We start from the raw sequence: 23,783 nt of genomic DNA on the forward strand, positions 1-23,783 counted from the left end.
TATTGTGGATTCTGCTAGAACACTGATGATTGAAAAGAAGGTGCCACAAACATTTTGGAGAGAAGCAATAAGCACAACAGTTTACACCTTGAATTGAATTCAATTGAAGAAAGGTACTTTGAAGACACCATATGAAATCTGGTATGATAAGAAACCTAATGTAAGTTATTTTAAAATCTTTGGAAGTAGATGCTATGTTCATAAAGATGATAGAAATGGCAAGTTTGATCAGAAAAGTGAAGAAGGAACATTTCTAGGTTATTCTTCTAGAAGCAAACCATTTAAATGTCTGATTAAATCATCTAACAAAATAGTAGAAAGTGCAAATGTGAAAATTGATGAATTTGTAGAAAGAAATGATGAAGGAAATTCCAAGGAACCAGAAGACTATGATGAATTTGTCTATGTTCAACCGAGAAGTCTTACCGAGAAGACTGTTGAAGAAAATGAAGAGAATATCTAGTTACCAAGTCATGAAGAAGATCATACAGAGCCTACCGAGCCTGTATTAGCCAAGTATGTCAGAAGACATCATGCACCAAGTTAGATCATAGGAGATAAGGATGATCCAGTGATAACAAGGAACAAACTGAGACATAACACATGTCTGATATCTGAATTTGAACTGAGAATAGTGAAAGAGGCATTTAATAGTGAAGATTGGATAAATGCTATGACAGAAGAGATTGATCAAATCAAGAAGAAAGACACATGGACACTAATCCCAAGACCAAAGGACACAAATGTAATCAGTACAAAGTGGATTTTCAGAAACAAGCTAAATGAAAAAGGAGAGGTCATTCGAAACAAGGCAGGACTAGTTTACAAAGGTTATTCTCAAGAAGAAGGAATTGATTATGGTGAAACTTTTGCACCTATTTCTAGAATTGAAGGAGTAAGAACATTGTTGGCTTATGCTGCTTTCAAAAATTTCAAGGTATATCAAATGGATGTCAAATCTGCATTTCTGAATGGAATATTAGAAGAAGAAGTTTTTATTAAACAACCTGAAGGATTTGTTGAAGACAATAATAAGGATCAGGTATGTAAACTGAACAAAGCTTTATATGGTTTAAAACAAGCACCTAGAGCATGGTATGAAAGATTACACTCTTATTTGATTAAGATTGGTTTTATAAGGATAAGTGAGAACAACAACATGTACATGAAGAATGATGAAAATGGAATACTGATCTTAGCCATATTTGTTGATGATATTATATTTTGTGGAAATGACTCTTTATGCAAGAACTTTGGAAATGAAATGAGCAAAGATTTTGAGATGTCATTAATTGGTGAGATAAAGTATTTTATAGGTTTACAGATACTGCAAATCAAAAATGAGATTTTCATTACTCAATCCAAGTACATAAAGGAAATCTTGAAGAAATTTGGAATGGAGGATTCAAAACTAGTAAGTACTCCTATGACTACCAATTGTAAATTGTCAAAGAATTATGAATCTGCATCTGTTGATGAGACACTTTACTGATCCATGATTGGAAAGCTACAATATGTTGTTCACAATAGACCAGATATAGCACATGCAGTAGGTATAGTTGCAAGATTCTCTACTGATCCTAAGGAAACACACATGACAACAATCAAAAGAATTTTTAGATACTTGAAAGGTACAGAGGATTATAGTTTAGTATATCAAAAAGGAAATGATTTTGATTTAAAAGTTTATACTGATGTTGATTGGGCAGGCAACATTGATGACAGAAAAAGCACAAGTGGAGGAGCTTTCTTTTTAGGAGAAAGACTAGTGAGTTGGCTTAGCAAGAAACAAGGATGTGTTTCACAGTCAACAACAGAAGCTGAATACGTTGCTGCAACATTGAATTGTACCAACATTGCATGGATCAAACAACTATTGGAAGGTATAAATGAGAAAGTTACCGAGCTAGTAACTATATTCTGTGACAATACTAGTGCCATTAATATTTCAAAGAATCCTGTTATGCACTCTAAGACAAAGCACATCTCTATCAAATATCATTATCTTAGAGAAGAAGCTCAAGAGAAGAAAGTGGTGTTGGAGTATGTTAGCACAAAGGAACAAATAGCAGATATCTTCACCAAGCCACTACCAAGGGACACTTTTGAATATCTCATAAATAAGTTAGGGGTCCTACCCCTATCTTCTACTCATTGACCAAGTTTGGTGAAAGCATCAATTCGATGACTCTATCGAAATATCTTTTGGGAGTTGATGCTGATTTATACACTTTAGGATGTTTTCTAAAGGTGTGTAGGAATTATTACAGGAATATTACAGGGAACAGAAGATAAAAATGCTCTGACTGAGACTCAGTTGATACACAATAGCAGGGAATCACTTCATACAGGAAGAAATTATGCTTTAAGTTCTTTACTTTTTGGCATTGTTGTCAAAGGGGGAGAAGACTAATGAGAAGACTGGGGATTGGAAAGAAAGATGAAGAAATAGGAGAAGTCCAATGTATGGGGGAGAGCATTTCAGCATTTCAGAATCACAACAATCCGAATGTTTTACGGTCAAATCAATTGGTTTTGCCATCAATGCCAAAGGGGGAGATTGTTGGCAATATTGCATTATAACATACAATGAAAGATTGTTGGCATTTCATAAGGATATTGAAAAGGTTGTTGACGATTATGGATATAACTGATTAAGGATGTTTACTGTCTTGATATTATTATTTTGTCATTGATGTCAAGAAATTGATTTTCTAATTCAGTATGATGTTGCCATATCTTGAGAAGTATGATTTGAAGATTATAAAGATGTCAGTAAAAGAAACAGAAATGATATGATGAATAAGGAGATGAATAAGGTATTTAATGGGCAACTAGTATTGAGTCAGACAATGATGAGATCATGATGTTTTAGATTGTTTTAACATCATACATATGTTGTAAAATGTAAAGGTTAATACTATACTATGTTATCAAGCAAAGAACCTAGTCAGTAAACCCTAAGGTTATCGCTATCGGTTAATAAAGGCGGAATGTCTACCGAGTGAGGTTTAGTATTCACTAAGTTGTTACCGAGTTGTAACCAAGCTATAACAGAATGCATTAAATGTCTGCATGTGTTATTTAATGAAGGAAGTTGATGAGCTGGAACTGATTAAATGATTGGTGAGCCATGCATGAAGTTTGTTAATGAATCAAAGGCAATGGAAAGTCGGCATGAAGATCTACAACTCAGATTGAACCGCAATACCCTGGTACAAGTTCCAAGAAATGTATGCAAGTTCCAAGGCAGGGTAAAACATTTTTAGATCAAAAGATGCATTGAACTTGGACAAGATTGAAGATCTGGTGGCTATGATTGATCATGGGAAATGTGATCAAGGAGATTAAGTGGTTACCTAATTGTTTATAAATAGGAAACTGTTGATAAACAATGTATGCGGGCAAGTGTATGCACAGGGATGCTACATAGTGATTACCAAGCACAGAAGCTTGAAGACCTATTAGAATAATAGAGTATAGAAGCCCAGTAGATAGACAAGATTAGTTGTATGTCTAGATTGTATTGAACAAATAGGAATCTGCTTTAGCATTTTAGATGTGAAGTTGCAGATAGATTCAATTACTGTTATTTTGTGAAAGTGATAGGAAATCTCTTAACCGAGTGGACTTAACAGTCTTATTTGTAAAACCCTCTAGCAAGGTGACATTCTGATTGAGTGTTTGAAATCCTTTAACAAGGTCAATTCTAACAAGGTGAAGATCCTAACAGATCTGAGGGAAATCCCTTAACCGGGTCACATCTAGCAATGTGTTTGTAATCTTTAATAGGATTTTCTTTTAACCGAGCATACTCTAGAAGAGTATATTTCTTAGTGGGTCTGAAATCCCATAGTGGTTTTTCCCTATTTGGGTTTCCACGTTAAATATGGTGTTATGAGGTTTATGATGTTTATATGCTTTTGAGTTTGCATGTTTGGTTATATTACTGAAATATATGTTACCAAGGTTGAATCTGATGTTTTTATGGATGATTAAGTTTGTATGATTCACCCCCCTCCCCCTCTCATCTTTTTGGCTATTGGATCTATACTTATATTAAGTATCAGAACTATTAGCCACCATAATACAAACACCTTGTGCTATCATTAATATAGTTGTTTCGCATCGCTACACATTCACTTTGTTGGTTTCTACCAACACATACAATTCTATACCTAATATGAAGGTTACAATCAACACGATCTGCGATGTTGACTATAAAGTTGAGTGTGATGCTTTACTTGTAGAGATTGCTTGCCTCTCCACACAGCCTTAGCCCTATACTACACATCTTGCCTATTTACAATACTTTCACTTCATACAACACTTAATATATTTCTAATTTTACATATTGTATATACACACAATCCTATAGTTAGTTGTACATTTGAATATTTGTATAAGCTTGTTGCTATTACTTTCAATCCTACATTCTTTGCACCTTTGTTTATATCTTTCCATAACTGTATGTGCATATATGTCTGGTTTCTCTCTCTAAATGGTCATGTATATATATATATATATATATATATATATATATATATATATATATATATATATATATATATATATATATATATATATATATATATATATATATATATATATATATATATATATATATATATATATATATATATATATATATATATATATATATATATATATATATATATATATATCTTAAATTTATAAATACTTTCTCTTATGTCAGTATATTTTACTCTATCTAACAAATCTGAAACCCCCATGCTGGTATTTCCACCCTGTTGTACGTGCATTATATAATTGAATTTTATTTCTTTACAAATGCTTTCCTTTTGTCATTCTTATTAGTTTTGTACTTCATATTACAATTTAAATTAGTTCATTTATGTACACTTACATATTGTAATAGAAAAAGGCTTCCACTTCTTTATTAAATAAGCAACTTCTTTATATCAATGTCTCCAATAAGAATTTCAAGAGTATGCACCTATGCTTACATATTTTTATATACATGCACCCATGTACATATTTATGTCTGTGCTCACATATTGAATGCTAAGAATGTGCATCTCTGCATATAGATAAATACATATGTACATGTACTTCCAAATATACAAGGTGTTTAACTTCTGTTGAAGTACTCGTCACTGCATTGCACAATGTGTTTGACTACATACTCATTTATGCTGGTTAGTTGCCTTGCAAAATAAATTTGATTTTCTTGATATTTCTTCCATATATAAGTAATGATTGTTCATACACATAGAAAACATCAAAAACTAATCTTTGCATGAAAACTAATATACACATACATATTTATTTATATATATACATATGTATATATGTATATATAGAATTGTATATAAACATAGTCATGTACATTTCTATATAGAAATTACCATATAGAGATATGTATATATATGTATCTCTAAATACATATATATACAAAGTTATACAATTATATAAACATAAACATGTATTTCTATATGTGCATATCTATCTATACAGATATACACATATTTTCATTCATATGTAATTTATACATATATCTGTATGTATATATATATATATATATATATATATATATATATATATATGACTTTCTCCAAATGCTCTCGTAGCCAAAGCATATGCTCAACAAACTAAATGCTAATAATCAAAAACCTTACAAACCAAAAACAATTCATGAGGAAGTGAGGACCAGAAAACAAAACAAAAGAAAATTCAAGATTAGGGTTACCTGGTTTTAAGTAATCTATACATGAAAAGTAATATACACATACATATTTATTTATATATGTACATATGTATCTATAGATTTGTATATAAACATAGACATGTACAATTTTATATAAAAAATAACATATATAGATATGTATATATATACATATATGTCCAAATAAATATATATACATAGTTATACAGTTATATATACATATACATATATTTATATATGTGCATATCTATTTATACAGATATACACATATTTCATTCATATGTATATATATGTGTATATATATACATACATCTATATGTATATATAATTATATATCTATGCATTATATATCCATAACGACTTCAGAAAATGATCTCACAGCTAAAGTCTACACTCAACAAAGTAAACACTAATCAACCAAAACCTTGCAGAGCAAAAACAATTCACAAGCAAATGAGGACCAAAAAACATAAGAGAAGAAAATTAAGGATAAGGATTAACCTATTTTCAATTGCCATCACTTTTTGTTTTCCATTTCACCAAGATTCGTACAAGGGACACACGTCACAATCCAAATACGTTTGTATACTCCTAAATATATCCACAAAAATATATATATTTGTTCTTATATACTTTTATATAGATACACATGTATTTATATATATGCATATGTCTCAGTATAATTATATATGTATTTACATACATACATATATCTATGTACATATCTATGTATCTATGTATATGTATTTCCATGTGTGTATATATACACATGAATTTATCTATATAGAAATATGTAACTATAGATATATATATTATATGCCTATGTATGTGCCTTGATTTTCTTCCAGTTCCAAAAATACAAAACAATGTAACTGTATCCTTGCTGTCATACATGCTTCAATGCCTTCTCTCTTCAATTGTTATAATTCTAATACACTTGTGTTCTCTTACAACTACTAGATATCTTTTCAAGCTTCCACACAATAAGGCGATGCCATCAAATCTAGGAGGAAGCAAACAAATAGAATTTACTATGCAAAGAATAGGGTGAATATCTCCAACAAATGGAAAATGAAACGACATGCACACCAAGCATCTGATAGTGACTTCCAAACAATATTGGAAATGCAAACCAATGACCTTTAGCCAAATAATGTTCCCCAAACACATTCTACTTCTCTTTAGCTCATCCTACACACTCCTACATTCCAACACACATTGTCTAACTTTCAAAAAAAATTGACAAGTTGGAGCTCATAGAGGCATGTTTTGTTTGTAGAGAAAGCTATGTGGGCATGATTATTAAACATGCAGACCATGCAGTTGTTTGCATGAGATGTTCTACTGAAAGAGGCATTCACTGCTTCTCTTAATCAAACAATATGGACCTAGGTGAGAAACCTTATATTTTAAAGTGTCTTTCCCAAGTAGAAGAAATGCTCATAGCAAGGGTTGCTCCTTTATGCAAGTTACTCATACAAGGGGAGGCCAATATAAATATTCAGGCCATACAATTAACTTCCCATGGGATATTTCAAAAATTATTATTTCCTTGCCATGAAAAAATCAAGATTTAGAAATCCTTATTGTTTGTAGAAATAATTTGGAAGGGTTAAGTTATGACTGTTATGTTAATAGGTATCACATCATGAATGAATTGACTTGCAAAATTTAGCATGACCAATATTATAAAGATGTACTCATTAATCTTGTCGCACTACAACTATTGCCTGAAATAAGTACTGGCATTTTAGATTTGTTACATAGAGTAGATACACCTCAAGAACAACCTATACTAGAAAATGATAATGTAGCCACCACCAACCATGCCAAAGAAGTAATGGAAAACACTTCCTCATTTATTCCATGGTTTCCAGCCCTAATGCCTGAACTAGATGCAATTAGGATAATCCTACATCTAGATACTACTGACAACAATATAGTCCCTTGGCCACAAATCAGTTCATCACCTATCAATGAATATAATACAAAAGGTTTACTTACAATGGCATTCCCAACATTATTTCCTAATATATTGGCTTTACCACTTCAAGATAGAACAAAACATGTACATTTGCATGAGCATGCTTTGTACTTGATTAAATATTATGATCAAATATTTGGGCAACATGTACGATTCAGACATTATATCTACAATCTTATGATGAGGCATCACTCCCAACAATCAGCTATTGTTTTCATAAAGGCAAATTTAGAAGATTCTCTTCCAGCCAATGTTCATGTACTAAGGGAGCACTTGCAGAGCACACCTTCAAATGAATTGCCTAACCACATCATATGATATGTTGCCTCCTTGTGCGACACATGCACATTTTGGAGCAAATCCCGTAGGGATTTCACCATAATGATAGAACAGTTGGGACCGCCAATTCTTTTCTTCATGTTAATCTTAGCTGATAGAAAATGGCCTGACCCGCACAAAATGTTTCCAAACACTCCTTCAAATACTTTACAACCTACTATAAAACAATCTATTGATAATCTTGTCAATAACCCACATATAACCGCTTTATACTTGCATCTAAGATTTAAGATCTTTCATGATGAAGTAATTGTCAACCTATTGCATGCAATCAACCATTGGTACATATATGAATGACAACACCGAGGGTCTACACACATACATGTCTTTATATGGTTGCCACATGCACCTAATATTGACAACCTTGATTGGATAGATCATGAAATAATTCAATCAGTTAAAACCTTCTTTGACCAATACATGACAGCATGAAATCCACGTAGTGAAGCTGAGCGATCAAATAGGTAGTATACACCTGCAATTTTAGATCCATGCCTCTCAAGCATAGATGTCATTTTAAGATATGATCCTTCCACAGACTACACTAAATTGGTGAATGTTGTTCAATGTCATACAAAGTGTTCATAGTTTACTTGCTTGAAAAAGAAGAGCACAACTCTTGAATGTCATTAGAAAGTACCTTGTACTGAACAACAAAATTCAATATTGACAATAGACCATAATAATAGCTTGTGCTACAAACCAGCAAGGAATGATAGTCATCTCAATATTCACAACCCAACCATGCTAGCCATATGGAGGGCTAAATTTTGATTTCCAGGTTGTCTTCTCAAAAAAGGCAGTGCTCCAATATATTTCTAAATACACATAAAAAACTAAACGCAAATGAGAGAGCTATACTAACATGCTAAAATGAATTGTTGCATCAACAAATATAGAAGATACAATTCTCTTAGCATATCAGAGATTTATGATGGGCATTATTGCTGATAGGGACATTAGTGCTCAAGAAACTTGCCATATGCTACTCATACTCCCCTTGATCTCCTGCATGCGTCAATTTGTCAGACTCAATGTTGGCAAACAAATCTTGTAGCGTATAATAAACTATGATGAAGCTTCTTAGCGGTGCATTTCTTTCATTTCCAGTCACATGAGAAGACTGTTTGAGTTATCAAATGTAACTTTGCTTCATTCATCCTAGCAATATACATACAACCAACATCACAAAACAAGTAAATGGCAAAAAAGAAAACTAACGACAATTGTAAATGTCTTCCCCCAGTTCAAATCCTTGTCTATAGAAGATGACAATACATTTGAATCTTTTTGTAGGAGTGAATTTCTTTTGTACAAGCCTTTCCGCAACATTCCTCTACACATAGGTACATCAAGTGATGAAATTATACTAAATTAGAAACAGCTTCATAGCACTCATTACACCCGATGGCATGTTAATGGGATTGAAGAACATTCCACTGTTGAAAATAATGAAGACCTGAAGTTGTAAGATATTCCACAATCTACTAATCAAGAACTTTACGAGTGGGAGTTCGTGTCACAAATGGGAGCTTCCAACAACTTTGATGTTGCTACTCTTCAAATGCTTGGTAGGAGTAATTATGACCTCCACTTTAATTGGAGTGAATCTGTACCTAATGAATTCCTTCATAGCATAGCCTCTCAGTTCGTTTCAATGGAAAAAAGTCAATCAGTTGGCACCCTTGCCAACATTCACTCAAGTAATGCTAATACTTTTGAACTTGTAGCAAATCAAAAAATTGCACTTGATATTATAACCTCTCATGTTGCACAAAATCTGAATCTCTCACTATTATGATTGATCATTCAAGGCACAACAAGTACTAGGAATCATTTCTTATTGACTGTATACAAAATAAGTTAAATTTCCATTTAGATCCAAAGCAATACCCATTGCTTGTGCTTGCACCAACAGGTATATCCGTATATAAAATTCAATCTACAACAATCCATGTTGCCCTTCGCATACCTATTCAAGAATATTGTCTTTTAATAGGGCATTCCTTATTACTATTTCAAGAGCAATGCAAACATTTACGGTACATTTTGATTGATGAAATGAGTTTCCTTGGCCCACAATTACTCATCAAGTTTGATAACAGATTGCGACAAGCATTTCCTACCAGACAACATGAACCATTTGGAGGCCTCTTAGTTGTGTTGGTTGGTGACCTTGCACAACTATCCCTAGTTATGGACAAACCATTGTATGCATCGCACTCAACAACACTCTCTTTATGGCACTCCTTCACTGATGTTGTCACCTTAGATGTTTCTTTCTGCCAACAAGGCGTGTCCCCATCATAGATATAGTTTTGTGACCTTTTGCTAAATGTACACAACACAACACCACTACAACCAGACTGGGAAACTTTGCAGATGTGATCAACACATGGTTTGACACTTGATCAAAATATCCACTTCGACAAAAAAAACATTTGTTTGCAACCAATGCAGCTTCAAACTTACACAATATTAAAATGTTAAAGAAATTGCACTCACCCATTGCACATGCTACAATAATCATAGCACATCATAGAGAAAAACAAACTCACTAAGATGAGCAACTCTCATTTGAAATTCTTCTTTCTATAGACCAGCAAGTCATTCTCATTGCAAATTTATGGATAGAAGTTGGTCTTGTGAATTGTTCTTTGGGACAAATCAAAATGATTATCTATGATGTAGGATCTAAGCCACTAGATTGACCAAAAAATGTTGTTGTCCTCTTCCAACATTACACTAGACCACCATGGGATGTTGTAAATCCAAAACATGTTCCCATTCCACCAACTACTAGAGGAAACCACACAAAGATTTCACTAATGATGGGATGGAGTATTACTATTCACAAATCATAGGGACTAACACTAGACTTTTCTACAATTGATATTGGAAAAATAGAGAAACAAGGTCTCACGTTCACAACACTATCTCGAGTAAAATCAATTAAACACTTTTGAATTCACCTGTCTTTCACTTACTAGAGGTACTCCAAATTGCAAGGTGGTCCATCAACCATTTCAAGAAAGAATGAACAATCTCATTTGCTGAAGCTTTGTCAGATCACAAAGGCAAATTACTTACAAAAAAATCCAACATAGGTACTGCAATCACAATGTCTATACCCTTTTGCATAGCATATATCTTCTTTCATGCATTGCCACACATTATAATTCTTGCATCTTATCGAGTCAGCAACAAATGTAAAAGGTTCCATCGCACTAAGAACTTGTCTTTCTCATTGTTGTTCGCATTCAAAAAATACAAGTTCGCACATCACGTGCACTCACACTTCACACAATTCTTGTTTCCTCTGTTTACCCTCCTTCTAATGTTTACTCCCTACAATTACAGTATCTCATATCTTACTAAAACTTCTCTCTTGTTCTTGTACTTGCAGGCCATCAAAAAGGAAATCATTTTAAACCATACATTATATAAGGGTATCTCAATCTCTTTGACCTTTGCATTTGATGATGCTAACTTTTGTTTGTACTTCTCATCTTATTTGCAGATTTCATAACTACTATAAAGTTTTTTCACACATATCATCCACCACACTTTCAACAATTATAAGTACCTTCCTTTCATATTCTTTTTGATCTCCAAATTTACTAGTTTCAATTATTTAATGCACCTACAATGTTCTAATAGAATTTTATTTCTCACAAGTACACAATGGTGACTTAAATTTAGTCTACAAAACCAAGCAACAACATACAGTACAATACAACATCAACAACTACTCAATGCTTTGATTCAGCTTTGCAACCAACATTTAGTAATACCCTAAAAATGGTCATCTAAACCATGAGCCCCTAATCTTGACAACATCACCAAGGTCCTAACCAAAGGCAATTAAATCAATCTTGAGCACACAATTAATTTCTAAAATCATCAATGTCACATGACAAAATTAATCACTCAATATTAATTAAATATTTATTTAATTAATTAAATCATTCCAAGTAAATCATTTTAAAACAATTATCCTATTTATTTTATTGAATATCCTAGCATATTTAATTAAATAAATCAATTTGTCATTAAATCACCAAAAAGGGAATTAATTGACAAAAAATAATTAAAAATTAAGAAAAGAAATCAATTAGAGATAATATTGAAAAACAAATTAAAAATTGATAAATTATCTCAAAGAAAGCATTTAAAATAATTAAATATTAAAATTGAATGAATAGAGAACAAATTAGTTTTTTTTTTTGTTTTTTTTTCTGATTTTATCTTAATTTTAGTTCAATTTCCTTTAAAACTAAGAAAAGCATCCATTCACAACAATTCACCTGGATTGTGCTTCTTGTTGGAAAATATTGACCGCTCATCATCATTTGATCTCAGTCGTTGGTTTCTTTTTGAATTTTCTATAAATTCAGGCTCTCATCTGTCATTCAAAAATTCTAGAGAATATATTGTTATTATGTTGTTTTTTCTCTAGGTTCACTGAGAATTTGCATTGAGATATTGCATATTAGTTATTTCATATTGCTTAAATCACTTAGCTTAAATATTCACATATTACTTAAATCATGTTAGATTAATCTTCCATATCTATCTTAAATCTTGCATCCATTTAGCTCATATTCATGCTCATATAGATTTAAAAATCCTTCGTTTAGGTGTTGTCTAGTCACTGGATAGCTTAGCAATCTGAGAGCAATCTAAACTTGCATCTACTAGAAGGCAATGGGTCTCTTTGTAATGGTTTATTATTCATTGATTATGGATTTACTAACCATGCATCTAATGACTTAATTGAAGTGTTGTGTATTCCAGATATAGGTACAGGTCCACTTTCACACACATTTTTGGTGCCCACCGTGGGGCAAAAAACTACTTTTTTGGCCTCAATTTTTTTTTTAAAATCCTGCAAGTTTCGTCCGTAGAATCGCTGTGAAATATTGTACAAGTGGTATTACTGCATCGTACGATATTTTGTCGAAGCCTCTGATTTGTCGTATGAATCAGAAAAGGGTGTCGTACGAAATTCTGTTCTGAATATCTGATTTTGTCTTCTGTCTTTTCATGCTCAGTTCTAACTCATACGATAAAAGCGTTTTATCATTTTACTCTGTGATAATTTCTGTATGATGTTGTATTCTGTTGAGTTAAAACAAGTTTCACTTTTCAGGTTTTCTGTCCAATTTTGATTATGCTAACGCTAACCCTGAATCGTCTTCTGTTTGTTTGAATTTTCTATAAATTCAGGCTCTCATCTGTCATTCAAAAATTCTAGAGAATATATTGTTATTATGTTGTTTTTTCTCTAGGTTCATTGAGAATTTGCATTGAGATATTGCATATTAGTTATTTCATATTGCTTAAATCACTTAGCTTAAATATTCACATATTACTTAAATCATGTTAGATTAATCTTCCATATCTATCTTAAATCTTGCATCCATTTAGCTCATATTCATGCTCATATAGATTTAAAAATCCTTCGTTTAGGTGTTGTCTAGTCACTGGATAGCTTAGCAATCTGAGAGCAATCTAAACTTGCATCTACTAGAAGGCAATGGGTCTCTTTGTAATGGTTTATTATTCATTGATTATGGATTTACTAACCATGCATCTAATGACTTAATTGAAGTGTTGTGTATTCCAGATATAGGTACAGGTCCACTTTCACACACATTTTTGGTGCCCACCGTGGGGCAAAAAACTACTTTTTTGGCCTCAATTTTTTTTTTAAAATCCTGCAAGTTTCATCCGTAGAATCGCTGTGAAATATCGTACAAGTGGTATTACTGCATCGTACGATATTTTGTCGAAGCCTCTGATTTGTCGTATGAATCAGAAAAGGGTGTCGTACAAAATTCTGTTCTGAATATCTGATTTTGTCTTCTGTCTTTTCATGCTCAGTTCTAACTCATACGATAAAAGCGTTTTATCATTTTACTCTGTGATAATTTCTGTATGATGTTGTATTCTGTTGAGTTAAAACAAGTTTCACTTTTTCAGGTTTTCTGTCCAATTTTGATTATGCTAACGCTAACCCTGAATCGTCTTCTGTTTGCCTGATATTTTCACAACCTAACCAATTTCTTGCAGGATGCTTGTCAAAGAATTTATCAATCAAACATACGCCTGTCAAAGAATAAAAACAACATGACTAGTGATACATTGTTTTTGCAGGTTGCCTAAAGAGAATCAACTAAACATCGTGTATTTTTTAAATTCATTTTTAGGCACCTAACTTGATATCTAGTTAAAGAATAAATTTGTATTTTATGTTTAAAGAAAATTTTGAGAGGTAGGAGAGTATGCTCTTGTCTCTATAGACAATCAGAAATGCAGACCCTTGAGGCATTTTCTTTAAAGTTTGAGATTTGCATATCTTTAGTGGTCCTACCCTCCCGAGGAGCTAATAACTCTAAAAGCCATTATGACCGGTGAGAGGGGAACGACCCAAGTGGGAATGGCTAAACTCCAAGTACTCCAACCCACTATAAAATAAACATGATTTGATGAAAATCAAGTCAATGACAGTGCTTAGGAATAGCTCTCCTCTATACCTTTGAGTATATTAAACCTTGGTTTTCAAGGCTAGGAGACCTCTTAATTGATTTTATACCTTGACACAGTGAATAGACCCCTTATGAGCTCCAATTCAAATTAGAAGCTACCCAATTCACCTATAAAAGGTTGATAATCCTTGTGCAAGAGAGATAGTAACTCTCCCAAGACACTTGCCATATCATGCCCCCATTAGCATTTGGAGTCGACTAATACGACGTTGAGAACCCATTGCGTGAGACTCAACAACCGTACTTTGATTAGCTATTGGGGGTGTACCTAAGTCAGCAAGCAAGTGTTTTCTTCTCTAAGCCAACTTCCATAGGGTTTGCATGTTGTGATTGAAGTTATTATTCGTATTGCATTTTTTCTGTGTTTTCATCCCTAAAACTAAAACTTGAATACCAAAAATGGAGAAAACAATACCAAATAACTCAGTGATAAATTATGTCAGTATCAAAAACTATTCTTCGTCGATCATTGAAAATTATCCTATATCAAAAATTGGTCATACTTAGTCATCGAAAACTCAACATTTAATCTCTATCCAGACACAGTCGTATGAGCCTTCTATTTTATCGTTCTGCTACATATCTTTTGTTGTACGAGATTCCATCAATCCTAACAGTCTATCATTTGAGCCTACATTTTGTGTCATACGAGACCTGATTGTCTGTTGTCTGGGTCTAAGAACTATCATTTTATCTTGAATCCTATGTCGTATGATAAAACCCTTGCATTTATCAGTTTGTCATTTTAGACATACCCATCTGATGTATGGTATTAGGCAGCAACTCATACAAAATAGTACTGTCATTTTGCCAAAGCTATTATACCATCATCTAGTCCTGGAAATCCTATCATACGAATCTCTGATTTTGCCAGTCCAGAATAGTCAAACTTGCCTAAAATAGTCTACAGCGAGCCTAAAACTGGTTTCCATCCTCCTGAACATAAACAACCTTAATAGTGTACCCCTATCATTGCGTTGCATGATTTTGTCAATCATCTCTTAGCTATTTCAAACAACATCTTATCAAACCTAAGTTAACCTAGATAAGGTCTTACATAGGATAGATCATTCCTGAAACTAGACTAGATCTTAGTTACTTCACTCAATCACTACATTAAACGAACAAATAGCTATAATTTGATCTTGACTTCTAGAACACATCTAGCTCACGGTCCTGCCGGTTGTTAATGCCTCTTCAAACTAGAAGTTCTCGCAGCAAAACAGACAAAGGAAAAGAAACACCCTTTTCATCAAATGACAATCCATTCTTTGTAGAAAACCTCATCTCAAATAAATTGTCATCGTCACAAATACTAGTTTACGATCTACCAATCTTTGGTCAGCCCCTAACTCCCACCATGTCTGGAGAAAGGCAAGAAAGACAAGCTAGTAAACGAGACACATGACAACCTCAGCAATCATGCCACTGACAAGGAGTCCTCATCAACTAAATCTGAAGCCTCTGAACCTCCAGAGGTCAAAATAGATAAATATCAAAATGATAAATATTTCTCAAAAATGATGAAGGTTATCATGGCTAGAGAAAAAGAAGACTATTTCCTAGAATTAGCAAAGCAAGGCACCAAGCTTCCTACTGGTTATAATGTGGAGGCCCTCATCACTAAAGAGGAATTGACACCATTGGGAATGCTAAACAAACAAATACAAGCATTACGAACTAAGGTCACAGAACTAAAAAACAAAGATAAATCACCAAAGCAATATTCTTTGCACACAATATGCCTTCCCATTTGATAAAAACCTTTACATGCCTCCATTTCTCTCAAAAGTAGAAATGCCTAAGTTTGATAAATATGATAGGAATATAGATCCTCAAGATCATATCAGAGAATTTTGTACTTTATGTATGGAGTTCATGCACGACCAAATGTATCTCATGCGCCTTTTCTTGAGAAGTTTAGGGGGGCAAGCTATGGAATGGTTCTCAAGTCTACCTATGGGAATAAAAACTTTTGAAGAATTAATCCAACTATTCCTACAACAATACTCCTATAACATTCATCACCCAGTCACTATGATAGAGCTTTGCAATACCAAACAAAAGACAAGAGAACCCTTTCTCACTTTTCTCCAACGATGGAGAAAGATGTTCTGTAGATATTGATGTACTATTCTAGCTCTTGAGAAGATGGATATCTTTGTCAATAACTAAATCCCTAAATTGAAATATAGTGTCCAGATGCAAGTACATCCTTCATTCAACAAAATTGTAGATAATGCCCTCAGAATGGAAGATGTGCTTATAAAAAAGGGAGATATATCACTTTGGAAAGAAACATCGTAGGGTTCTAGTTCTAAAGAAAAAAGCAAATACTGGAAATATGACAAAGATAACTATAGAAACATTGTTAATGATGGAGTGGTAGATAATGTTAAAGAAAAGACAAAATCCACAATATTTAACTTGGCTAGTGGCACGCAAGCACTCAAGGCAACTGAAACTATGGTAGATAATCCTCCGAAGAAAGCAAGGGAATGGTTAAAAGAGAAACCTTGGTTTTCAAAGCCTAAGCGTGATTTTACTCCTCTAGAAGAATTGTATGAATCAGATTTTAAAACTTTATTGGCGAATGATCTAATAACATTGCCAGATAATTCTAGACCATATGACCCAGAAATTAAACCCAAATGGTGGAGAGAAAACAAATACTGTGACTACCATCAGAACAAGGGAACACAACATAAACAACTACATGAAACTTTGACATGAAATTCAAGATCTTATCGATGCTGGCAAAATCGTTGTTAGAAATCACACGACTAATGCTGATCATAAGGCCTTTTAGGATCCCTTACCGACTTATGAACAAGGAGATTCCTCAAAATCCAAGGGAGGTGCTAGGGTCAATTATACCTACACTAACAATGATAACGTGATCAACATGATTGAATATTCCCAACTTGAATATTGCAATGTAATAATAATCAAAGATAAACAAAATCAAACACAAATTGCTAATGTTGGAACCCGTGCTCAAAAGAAAGTCACTCTCCAAGGATCTAGTTCCTCAACTTTTGATCAAACAACATCAAATATACCAACTCCTTCAAATAGACAAACAGACACAATCATGGCCAAATCAAAACAAATGGCTTCATCATCCTCTCCTGGTTATAGTATTGTTGAACAATTGAAAAGAACTAATGCTCAAATCTCCATTTTGGAACTGCTTAAGATCTCTTCTACTCATAGAGAGATCCTAGACAAGGCTTTGCTCACCACTAGTATCCCTAAATATTTAGACGTAGATAAGTTTCAATCTATGGTGGGTCACCTGACTTTGCCTCATTGCCTCACTTTCTCTGAAGAAGATGATAACTCACTAAATCACCTGCATAACCAGTCATTACACATTGAAGCTATGATCCATAAACACCGAGTTAAACATGTTTTGATAGATGGAGGCGTTTGGTTGAATATTTGTACCTACAATCTACTGACACGGCTGAGATTTTTTGAAAATGTTATTGATCCAACAAAGAAAATAACAATCAAAGCTTATGATGAAGAAGAAAGAACCTCTTAGGGTCTAGTACTATTACCAATCAGGGTAGGACTTGTAGAAAGAGATGTGATTTTTTAGATCCTTGACCTTCCTCTTTCATACAACATCTTACTAGGTAGGGCATGGATTCACAAAATGAATGCAGTACCATCTACGTATCATCAGTGCTTGAAATTTCCTTATAATGGAGTTGAAGTCTATATTCCTGTTGATACAAGCTAAACTTGCAATGCATTAACACAGAGTGTTGATGCTTTTGTTCCTCATAATAGAGAAGCCTCTACAGCTGAAAGTTTAGAATCTTTAGTGAAAGATTTAGAGAAGAAATTGAAAATCACAAACACCAGCATGGATGGCTACAAGATAGAGCTTGTACTCTCGCTAATGTCTCTTCCTCCATCACCAAGACAGTCAGGAAAACCATCAGAGGATATGAAGCCACAAATTTCAACTCCGAAAGTTATTTATGATGGTCTCTTTATATAGTCCTCTACTTCCCTTACAGATGAAATAGAAGAGGATGTTGCTCTCAAATGGCTTTTCAAAGAAGATAGCGCAAACTTAGAAATACGACATTGTGAGATTTCCCCAACACAATATGGTCCAAGCTATAAGATGCTTCAACGCATGGGATATTCAGGTATCGGTCCTCTAGGAAAGCATCAAGAAGGTATTGTTGAACCTATTCAGTTACAAACTAAGTCTACCAATGATAAAGCTGGATCGGGATACGATCCAAGAAAGTCATCAGATTAGAAACATACTTCTCACCATCAAATTAAGTGGAGAGAAAAGGTACTACCTTTAACATCACAGGAAATTAATACTCAACAAACTCAAGAAGACTGTGACAATGAATGAGAAGAATTGCCAACCTAGAGAGAGGAAACATATGATAATCAAGTTTCGATTGTATCAACTATAATACCATAGGAAGTAGAAGTCCTAGAGGATATAAGAGAAGAATTATACAGAATCAAAGAATTGTTTGCACCACTGAACATTTTGGTCACATATATTGGTAGACAACAAGTAGATGATTTAGAAACTTATTCAAATGAGTATAAATGGGGTCCAGACCATCTCTTAGATACATCTACTATAGGAACCCTCGAAGAATCCAGTGATATTGTAGGTCATACACAAGAGCTGGTATGCTTAAAGATGCAAAAGGAAATAGAAGAAATCAGACTAAAAGGACAAGAAGACTATGAACAATAGCCGGAGGAAGAAAGGACACAAGCAATTTCTTCACCTACTAAATCTTTCTCTAATAAGATAGGACAAATCAGGTATGAAACTACAAAAGAAGAATTAGAAGCTACAGAAGTAGAACTAGTCATCAGTCCAGAGGAAGCTTAATGGAACAAATGACAAGGATTAATAGAACCATCAAAGTTATGTCCACAAGTGTGTCAAATACAAGTAATCAATGAACCAAATCACGAAGGAACTTGTAGCATCAAAGATGTAGGTATTGATACTACATATAATTTTACTGAGCCACTTGAAGATGAGTCAGAAACTTCATCTTATGACTCTAATAACTCAGATAGGGGCTCTATTTATAACAACAACTATTTAACAACACATTATGACTACTTTGTCATGAATGTTGAGATGTTACCTACTGACCCTGTTACTGTCACATCACAATATGTAGTCCAGTCTGAAGTAGGTGACAATGCTAGAAGTAGGTTGGTTGGGTTGAATCCAATAAATACTAACATGAATTTTGATAACCATGTTGTAACTCTTCCTGGTCTCGAGACACATATGCAAGGTAGTTTTCTGGAACTCAACTAGTCAGTCTGAAGTCATGATGATAGTACCGTGAACTCCCTTGAACTGGTTCAAACTTTATCCTTAGTACATCCAAAACTAATTGACTATACTTTATAAGACTAGCCAGTTAATATACCAACTTTTTCCAATGACTATATGTTAGCCTATTACTTCAATGCAGTTGAACCTATGGACTCTACCACCAGTGAACAAAGTGAAAACATGACTGAAACAAATATCAAGTATCATAGTCACAAAAATAAAAAATAAATAAAATAAAAAGATCTGATGGTGAAAACCACATTGTGGTGGTATCAGAATCTAAAAAAGAGAAAATAAAGGACATACCTAAGGGTGAAAACCTCTCTCAAGCACTTGAAGGTGAGATACTTGATATACTACCAAGTCATTTTTAGGAAAGGTCTTCTATACTAATCAAGCCAACTCAGTGAATGAACATTGGGATTCAAGAGACACCACACATCATTCATGTAGCTCAATCATTATTAGCCGAAGAATTGAAAGATTTCACTCATCTCTTTTCAGAAAAAAAAAAAACATCAATTTTGCATGGACGTACTTTGATATGCTAGGCCTTGATCCTGATCTTATCATTCACCATCTTTCTATCACACCAAGAGTTAAACCAGTCAAGCAAAAACTCCGTAAGGTGCATCCTCATGTGGCACTGCTAGTCAAGGCTAAACTAGAAAAAATGCTAAAAGATGGATTTATCAGAGCTATAGACTACGCAGAATGGATATCAAGCATAGTACCTATATCAAAGGTAAACAAATCTATTAGAGTTTGCATAGACTTTAGGGATCTCAACAAAGCACATCCGAAAGACTATTTTCCATTACCCAACATTGATATGATAGTGGATATGACTGCGGTTATGAGATGTATTCATTAATGGATGGATTCTCTGGTTACAATCAGATCAAAATAGCTCTCAAGGATCAAGAAAATACAACCTTCACATGTGCATGGGGCACCTTTTGCTAGAATGTTATGCCATTTGGACTAAAGAATGCAAGAGCAACTTACCAAAGAGCAGTAACCACTATCTTCCACAATATGATGCATAAAAACATGGAATATTATGTTGATGACACCCTAGTAAAAACCATGAAGAAATCTATGCATATTCAAGAACTAAGCCTCATACTAGATAGAATAGAAAGATTCAAGCTTCGATTAAATCCCAAAAAGTGTGCATTTGGAGTAACATCAGAAAAATTGATTGGTTACATAATTTCAAAGAAAGGAATCGAGGTTGACCCTGAAAAGGTCCAGGCTATAATGGAAATGCCTCCACCCAATAATATCAGTCAAATGAGAAGTTTACAGGGCCATCTTCAGTCAATAAGGCACTTTATATCTCAGCTAGCAGACAAAGCTCAACCCTTCACAAAGGTATTAAGGAAAGGAGTTCAATACAACTAGGATAAAGATTGTAAACAACATTTAAAAAAAATCAAAGATTATCTTTCTAATCCACCCATATTAATGCCACCAATTCAAGGTAAGTCATTGATTCTATACATATCAGCTATAGATACTTCACTGGGAGCACTTCTGGCACAACAAGATGAAAATAAAAAAGAGAGAGCTATATATTATATCATGAAAACATTGGTGTCTTATAAAAAGAACTACACTATAAAAGAGAAAGCATGCTTGGCATTGGTCTTTGCATCAAAAAAATTAAGGCACTATATGTTAGCACACTCTATTAAGCCGGTAGCTAAGATTGATCCACTCAAATATCTTCTTAGCAAAGCAACGCTCACATGAAGATTGGCTGAAAGGGTCATGGTTCTTACAAAATTTGATATTGAATATGTGGAATGGAAAGCCATCAAAGGATAGGTTATTACAAACCAACTCACTGATTCTCCACTTGAAGACAGTCAACCTTTGCATATAGAATTTCTAGATGAATCAATCATGCACCTTACTCAACAATCATGGAAGATGTTCTTTGATGGATCTTTCACTCAACATGGTTCTGGTGTCGGAATGCTTTTTATTACTCCCCAAAAATATTCAATCCCAAAAGCTTACAAGATTCTCTTTCCTTGCACAAACAACATTGCAAAATATGAAGCTTTGGTAAATGAGATCAAGCTAGCCATCAAGTGGAATATTGTTCAATTACACATCTATGGAGATTCTCAACTCATTATCAACCAAATCAATAATCTATATCAAACAAGAGATGAGAAAATGATGCCTTACAAAATAATGGTGGATGATCTCAAGAAATACTTTACCGTTGTATCATTTCAGCAGATCCTCAGGTCAGCAATTAGAGCAATGGATGCAATGGCCACCTTTGTGTCTATACCACAACTATAAGAATCCAATTTTTTCTTTGAATTCCTAGTGGAAGAGTTACATTGTCCTACCTATGATTCTCCCAAGTCCCAAATGGTCTATTCTATTATTGGACATGACTCATCTCGCTATAGCCACATTTACTCTTACCTGCATGACCAAGGTGTCCCTGCTAATCTTTCTCAAAATGAAAAAAGGAACCTAATCCGAAATGCGTCATAGTGCGTCATCATTGCTAACGACCTATTTAGGCGAGGTTTAGATAGTACTTTTCTTAGATGTCTAGAAACTGAGGAGTCTCAATGCACATTATCTGAAGTCCATGAAAGTGTTTGTGGATCCCATTTGAATGGTCTAACTTTAGCACATAAACTATTAAGGACTAGCTACTACTAGCAAGACATGGTGAAAGAAGCTATAAAATTTGCTAAAACCTATGAAAAGTGCTAGCTACATGGGCACCTTATACGCGCTCCAGCAAGGGATCTCATACCCTTTGTTACACACTGGCCCTTTCAACAATGGGCATTTGATCTAATTGGCCAAATATATCCTGCATCATCTAACGGACACAAGTTTATTATAATTGCCACTGAGTACTTCACTAAGTGGGTAGAAGTGGTTCCGCTCATCAAAGCAACTGGTAAACAAATATCCCCATTTATTCTTAATTATATCATCTGCAGGTATGGTATACCTTCATCCATTATAACTAACAATGAAGGACAATTCAAGAACAAAGATCTAAGTGAACTCTGTGAAAAATTCAAAATAAAACACCACTGGTCATCTGTGTACTACCCTCAAGGTAATGGACAAGCCGAAGCATCTAACAAGAATCTATTGACTATCTTACATAGAATAGTAAATAAATCTGGAAAGGATTGGCATCTACAACTCAATCCTGCCCTGTGGGCTTATAGAACAAGTATCAGAACACCTACTGGGGCTATACCTTTGTCTTTGGTGTATGGGTCCGAAGAAGTATTACCTATTGAAGTGGAAATATTGTCTCTAAGAGTTTCTTTGCAAGGTCTTGTTACTGATGAAGACTACAAAATAGCTAGATTGCAAGAACTCAAATTGTTGGATGAACGTCAGCAAGTGGCGTTTGATCATCCAAGAGAATATCAAAAGAGAATGTCTAGAGGTTATAACAAAAAGGTTTGACAATGAGATTATAAGGTTGGTGACCTTGTTTTGAGAGAAAATCCTAAGAATCAACAGTTTCGAGACAACAAAGGGAAGTTTGAACCCAACTGGCTAGGTCCCTACATCATTACTGCAGTGTTTAGCTCTGGTGCCTATCAACTCTCAACATCGGAAGGAGAATAGCACTGTGAACTGATCAACACCATCCACCTGAAGAAATTCTTCACCTGAATATTCTCTGTTCCAGTGGCCTATGCAGCTAAATAGTCTTGAAGAAATCCTAAAAATTAGAAACAGTCCTGAAGAAATCCTAAAAATAAAAAAAGTCTTGAAGAAATCCTAAAAATCAAAACAATCCTGAAGAAATCCAAAAAGAAGAAAGAAAAAAAGAAA

This window comes from Cryptomeria japonica, chromosome 9, assembly GCF_030272615.1.
Source record: "Cryptomeria japonica chromosome 9, Sugi_1.0, whole genome shotgun sequence".
Taxonomy (NCBI): domain Eukaryota; kingdom Viridiplantae; phylum Streptophyta; class Pinopsida; order Cupressales; family Cupressaceae; genus Cryptomeria; species Cryptomeria japonica.